The following is a 6,512-nucleotide window of genomic DNA, read 5'->3' on the forward strand; positions in this document are numbered from 1 at the left end:
GTGAGGTTGGCCCAGGATCGGACATTGTTTCGTTCTGCTGTGCACGGGGTCGCTATGAGTTGGTTCCGACTCGATGGCACCTGACAACAACAACAACATATTTTCTGAGTGATTTGTGTACATCAAAAGAGAAAAAAAAGGGAATAGAGATAAATACTGTTAACTGATGGTGCATGGATGGGATTGTAATCATTGCAATGAAACAAAATATGATTGGTTATGTGTAAAATTGATGATCTGCCCTGTAAATATCATTCAATTCACAATAAAAGCTTTTTATTTTTAATATTTTATTCTGGCATTATATCTTTTAAAAACAAAAGGGCAAAACATATGCACTTATCAATGCCTTTTTCTTTAAAGGTAGTTTGCCATCTTCAGGCTTTTTGTCACCAAGAAGCCAGGCTTGATTTTGTTATTGTCTATTGTTGTGAAAGTATCAAAAGGGTCATCTTCAAAGCAGTACTCCAGTTAGTCTTAATTACTGATTAGTGCCATAATTTCTTTAAGGGCATTTGTAATAGACAAACTATGTTAAGGTTTTCAGTTGGGTTCCCCGCGCCCCCCATTGGTGTGTTTCCTGTTTCTCATTCATATTTTCTTTTCTTTGAATATATTGCACAGTAATTTATTATTAAAAAGCTTTTATGTCTCAGACAAAAAGTTTTTTTCTCCTTCACTAGGATCGGGCTGTGAACCGCAAGATCAGCAGTTCGAAACTACCAGCGGTTCCGCGGGAGAAAGATGAGGCATTCTGCTTCCGTAAAGATTTACAGCCTCGGAAACCCTGTGCAGGGTCTCTATGAGTCGGAACTGACTCCACGGCACTTAACAACAACAACAAGGGAGATGCTAATGTATATTATTTTCTAAAAGAGATGAGTGGTTGTCTGTGTGGCCATCTCCAAGAGGGATAAAATTGACAGGTTTGTTAGCTCCATGTCTGAAATGACAGCAAATTGTTTTAATTATAGATTTTCCAATTCCATGTAACATGCCCTTTCTGTCACAGAAAACTGATGTCTGTTGAAAATTTGTATGTATGTAGTTTTGTTGGCACAACTAATAAAGTACTGTAACATCTGGTTATGATCATTTTCATTTTTTTCAGTCCCATCTAAAGGATCAATAATTCCTGGTACAAGCTCTCCAAAAGACAAAAGATCTATTCTATGAGAAAAGTTGTAAGACTCATGGTTGACAAGTGCCACCAAATGTGCATGACCTTGGGGATGTGGAATTGCCTTGCCCACAGTTATGTGAAAATTCCCTGCTACTTTATTGACATATTGTTGTTAAGTGTTATCGGGTCGGTTCCGACCCATAGCGACCCTGAACAGGGTTTCCGAGGCTGTAAATCTTTATGGGAGTAGAAAGCCTCATCTTTCTCCCACGAAGCAGCTGGCAGTTTCGAACTGCTGAACTTGCGGTTCGCAGCCCCATTAGTAATCACTACACTACCAGAGCTTTTATTGACATGTAGGTGACCTCAAATTCTGCATATATCCGGAGGCTATGAGGAATCATATTCCTTTGATGGAAGTGTTGCTGATGTTCTTTTTGTTGTTGTTATTGATGTACTTTTAAAATCACTTTTAAATATCACATCTTGAAGTGAATGCTCTTCTTTCAGCCTACTCTGTATCAGCTACAGCATTTTCTGCAACTCTTTTTGCTGTGGTGAAAGATCAAATATCATTGGTTCATAAACTAGATAATCTGCAGATGCCACCATTGTTTCTGCTAAATCCAACACATCTGCTCCAACAGACTGATACTTCATGGCAACAATAATATCTATATTGATTCACAATTTGCTAGAGAAGTCCTTGTCTACTTCATATTCATATTTCATCCATATATCTTGATACACTGAAAATTCCATTGTGGTTAATAAAGCCATAGCATTAAATACTATTAGAGAAACTGTACCACCACTGGCTGAAGTCTCAGGAAACTTTGGAAAGTCATCCAACTCTTTCACCAAATTTAAGTTTTTTAAATTTCCTCTTCAGGAAAAACCTCCTCTAATTCCTTCACTTAATTATGCTTGTATTACGGTCCAAGTAGACTGCTATGTTTCACAGAAGGCCCCCCAAAACCTTTTTAAAAAACAGATTATATGAGGATCCATGCACATACAAATGTTGTAAAATGACAGCATATATCTAAATTGTTGTTGTTGTCAAGTGTCGTTGAGTCAGTTCTAAGTCATAGTGACCTTGCATAGAGTTTCCAACAGTGACTAGTGAGTTTGAATCACCGACCTTGTGGTTCAAAGTGTCCTTGTGGTCCAGTGCTTTGTCTTACAGGGCCACACCAGGAAATTAACTCATAATTAATAGATAAGCATTTATTGATAACAATAAGATTTAAGATTATTATCAATATTGGTTGAGATTTCAATGCACATTAAGTCGAACAATAAAAGGAGATAAAAAGTATATGAGAAGCTCAAAAAAGTGTAATAGAGATATGTATTAGCTTGTCTAAGCATCTTAATTGCATTATTTAATGTCCCAGAGGAGATTTGTCAAGAGAAACCTGCTTCCACTCCCCAAATGTGCAGAAAAAAACCCAGAGTGATGTCACTTCTCCACTTATCTTTGCAAGCTTAACTATGACCACATTCCACTATCCAGCTGGAAGAGGTCATGTATTATCCGGTGGTGGTTCAAGCAGACATGTAGACAGAACTGCAGAATCAAAGGGTAATCAATATCCTTAAATATTTGTTCTGCTCTGATGCATCCTAGGAGTTCTTGATATATCCTCAATGCCTTTCTTTTTATTATCTATTTTTATGGAGAAAAGAAAATGCACTTTGCTTTTCCTTTGAGGCTCTTTATAAAATACTTCTTTACTGCAACATACAAGAAAATAGGTCTTGGATTTGTTTTAAGTACAAAATATTATCTATTCTTCCTACATTTTGAGGTGATGTTTTTGTGAGACTGAAATTTTTCAGAGAAGTGGTTGATTTTACTTCCCAATTGGTTGATTCTCTGAAAAGAATCAGTAGAAACAAATGTCTGGGTCATATTTTTGTATCTCTGAAGAAACTAAGAGTGGGTGACCTGAAACCCAAATCAAGGGCTCTTGTGGGTTAGAACTGAATCCCAGAGAACACTGAGATAGTTATAGACTCTAGGCCCTGCATGGGTGAGAAGATGTTTCCTTTTGGCCACTTGTGTGATCGTGTGTAGAAAGGCAGAGGTCCTGAATTTTCAAATCTGTGTAAGTAGAAAACAAGAAAAAGTTTATCGTAAGTTCTAGGGGAAGATTAGGTGGCAAAGTACTGAAACAATTTCTCAGATGTAGTGAGCTCCAAATACAGGTTCTATATTGTATCAATGCCACTATTAATGGATCCCTAAGTCAAGTAGGAGCTCTGGTAGCGTAGTGGTTACAAGTCGGGCTGTGAACCTTAAGGTCAGCGGTTCGAAACTACCAGCTGCTCCGCGGGAGAAAGATGAGGCTTTCTACTCCCGTAAAGATTTACACCCTCGGAAACCCTGTACAGGGTTGCTATGGGTCGGAACTGACTCGACGGCACTTAACAACAACAACAACAAGTTAAATAGGGAGTCCTGGTGTGGCAATGTGGGCTAATGCATCAGACTGAAAAGTCAGTTTAAACTGCAAGGTCAGTGGTTCAAGCTCATCAGCTGCTCCTCGGAAACCCTATACAAGGTTGCTACGGGCCAGAATTGACTCAACAGTACTTCACAACAGCAACAAATTTAAACAGGGGAGTCCTAATGTGGTGCTGTTAGCTAATGTGTCAGACTGAAAAGTCATTTGAACTGCAAGGTTGGTGTTTCAAGCTGACCAGCTGCTCCTTGGAAACTTTATACAGGGTCTCTATGGGTTGGAATTGACTCGACGGCACTAAATGACAACAACAAGCTAAACAGGGAGTCTTGGTGTGGTGCTGTGATTTAATACACTGGACTGAGAAGTTGATTTAAGCCACAAAGCTTCTTGTTCAAACTCACCAGTTGCTTCTCGGAAACCCTAGAAAGGGTCTCTATGGGTTGGAACTTAACAACAACAACAACAACAACAAGTTAAACATGCAACAAGCTGTTGGTGCTATATTCAAGCAATTGGACTGAGACGAGTAAGAATGAACAAGGAGATGCAGACTCAGCATCCACTCATTCATCTTATGGCAAAGGTGGACCATTTAGCTCAGCTTGATTTCAGTGACCCATTTGTCAAACTATAGGAGAGATTTCCCAACATCCATCCCTTGCCCTCCTGCTCTTCCTCCATCTTCCCACTTCAGTTATTCAGCGAATAGAAGTTTCAAGGTCTTCATGAGTGATGCTCTCTGCAAGAATTCTCACTTTATTTTGACCACACATAAAGACTAGACCAGCAGGTGTGTTTTTTGGTTTATAGATTTGCTTTCAACTTTTGCACATAATCCAGCATCCATCTGCCAGTGGGAATGGGGTTTAATAGATTATAATTTTGTTTATACAATGTGTTCCTGATTTTCTGGATAATTACATCTAATTGGTTGCAGCATTGCTTACTGTAGCAGTACACCAGAATTTAGGATATGTAGTAAGTTGACTCTTATAAGTAGTATTTAGAATCATTGTTGTTAAGTGCTGCTGAGTTGGTTCCAACTCATAACTACTCTGTATAGAGTTTTCAAGGAGTGGCTGGTGGCTTTCAATGTTCTACTTTGCTGGATAAAGCCCTGGACAAGGCTGACCTTGTTCACTAGTGCTTTATCCTACAGTTCCACAATAGGACTCTTTAGAATTATTGCAAGTGTAAAAATCACTGCATCATAACCTTGTAAACTCTTCCCATCAAGAAAACCTTATATGTCCTTCCTGCTGGTAAGGACTTTTAAAAAAATGTAATATTTGAAAGACTGAAAAGTTTCAAAGGTTTAATTATTCTTAAGTGAAAATGTATATGGTCCTATTATCGATTAATTTTAGAAAGGCCAGGTGTGTTTTGATTCTATCTCTTTTTCTTACTTATTTTGTAATCATTTTTAATTCAACTTTAAATCACACTTACAAAAGGTTTTATTTACCCCCTGAATAACAGATATGTCTCTGTATAATAAGCATTGGAGTGTTAACTACAAGGTTGGTAGTTCAAACCCACAGTCACTCTTAAGAAACTCTATACAAGATAGCTACGGATTGGAGCCTACTGGACACTTAACAATAACAAATAGACTTTGCTTCTTAAATGCAATTAATTAGAATTTATCTTTGAATTGTGTTCAGGGTCTAACACAGAGACAGGCTGCAACTAGCAAGATAGAGGAGGAATGCAATAAATTGGAACCAGAAGCACTCAGTGTTTTTCAATTTCTCTTTCTGCATCTAAGTTTCCATGAAAGAATGATTGTGAGGAGCAATAAAGTTGACAGTGTTATTAAAACAACTAAACCCTAATCTGGTAAATTTCAGTGATGCTCTGAATGCTAATTCTTCATTTCCCCCTGAAATTTAGAGGAAATAGTAAGAAATAATGGAAGTAAATTTCATGTTGGTTGAACATGTAGTTGACAATACTGAAATGGAATTCTTATAAGAGCTCATTTTTTTTTTTTTGTATAAACAAACAAAAAAGAACAAGTTAATGAAATACAAACATTTTCAGATCCCAAAATTTAAAAACATGACTATGGTTCTGAAATTGGAGTAATGAAGTAATTCATCTCAATTTATTAGACAAAAGTAGTGAGAGCAACTTGTAATAGATTTTGCACAATAGCACTCCTAACTAACAGTTTATGTGGTTATTCATCTGTGCCAGGTAATGTTCTAAGTATTACCATTATCTTAATTAATATAATGCTCACCGCATATTAGGGTGAAATTGTATTCTTGTCTTTATGTACTGTATACAGAGAAATGGAGGGTTAAGTAATTTATAGTGAAGATAGAGCAGAAGCTGAATCCAAGATCACAGTCTGTCTACTGAGTATGTGCCTCTTATCCTCTTCCCCTTGGGATTTTCTGAAGGATTTTCAGACATGCCATGAGTATGTCAAAATTCCAGTTGGGTCCTTAATGCAGTGAGGTAATTCAATTCCTACTTCCATAACAAACATTTCAGAATAAGGACTTTTATTTATCTCTCTCTTTCTCTTTTCCTCAATTTCTCTTCTCTTTGTATTGCATAGGGCAATGACTCTTCAAATTCTATTAAATATTGAGAGAGGACACCTCCATCAGGAAACGTCATTACCTTGAACTGTGATAACTTCAGTTTTAACTACCAATTCTTTCAACCCACAGTTGTGAATTCACTAATCTTTTCAGGTAAATTTGTTGAGTTACAAGTGATTTATAATCTACAAATCCCTAAAGAAGTTCTAAAATCCAGGTGTGTTTCTTCTGTTAACAGCATCAGGTTGTTATAGTGTATGCACACAAACACGTGCATTTAACATACATTTCAGAAGATCATGTTTTCATAAGTGATATCTGTAACTTCAAAACTTTCCTTATTGTCCTAGGTGAAACCTC

The 6,512-nt window shown here is 37.1% G+C and overlaps 1 pseudogene; it reads right to left on the reverse strand.

Moving 5' to 3' along the window:
- Nucleotides 1–968: 968 nt before the first annotated feature.
- On the reverse strand, nt 969–3,041 carry LOC102813243 (annotated as a pseudogene).
- Nucleotides 3,042–6,512: the final 3,471 nt, after the last annotated feature.

Source organism: Chrysochloris asiatica, unplaced genomic scaffold, assembly GCF_000296735.1.
Source record: "Chrysochloris asiatica unplaced genomic scaffold, ChrAsi1.0 scaffold00279, whole genome shotgun sequence".
In the NCBI taxonomy this organism is placed as follows: domain Eukaryota; kingdom Metazoa; phylum Chordata; class Mammalia; order Afrosoricida; family Chrysochloridae; genus Chrysochloris; species Chrysochloris asiatica.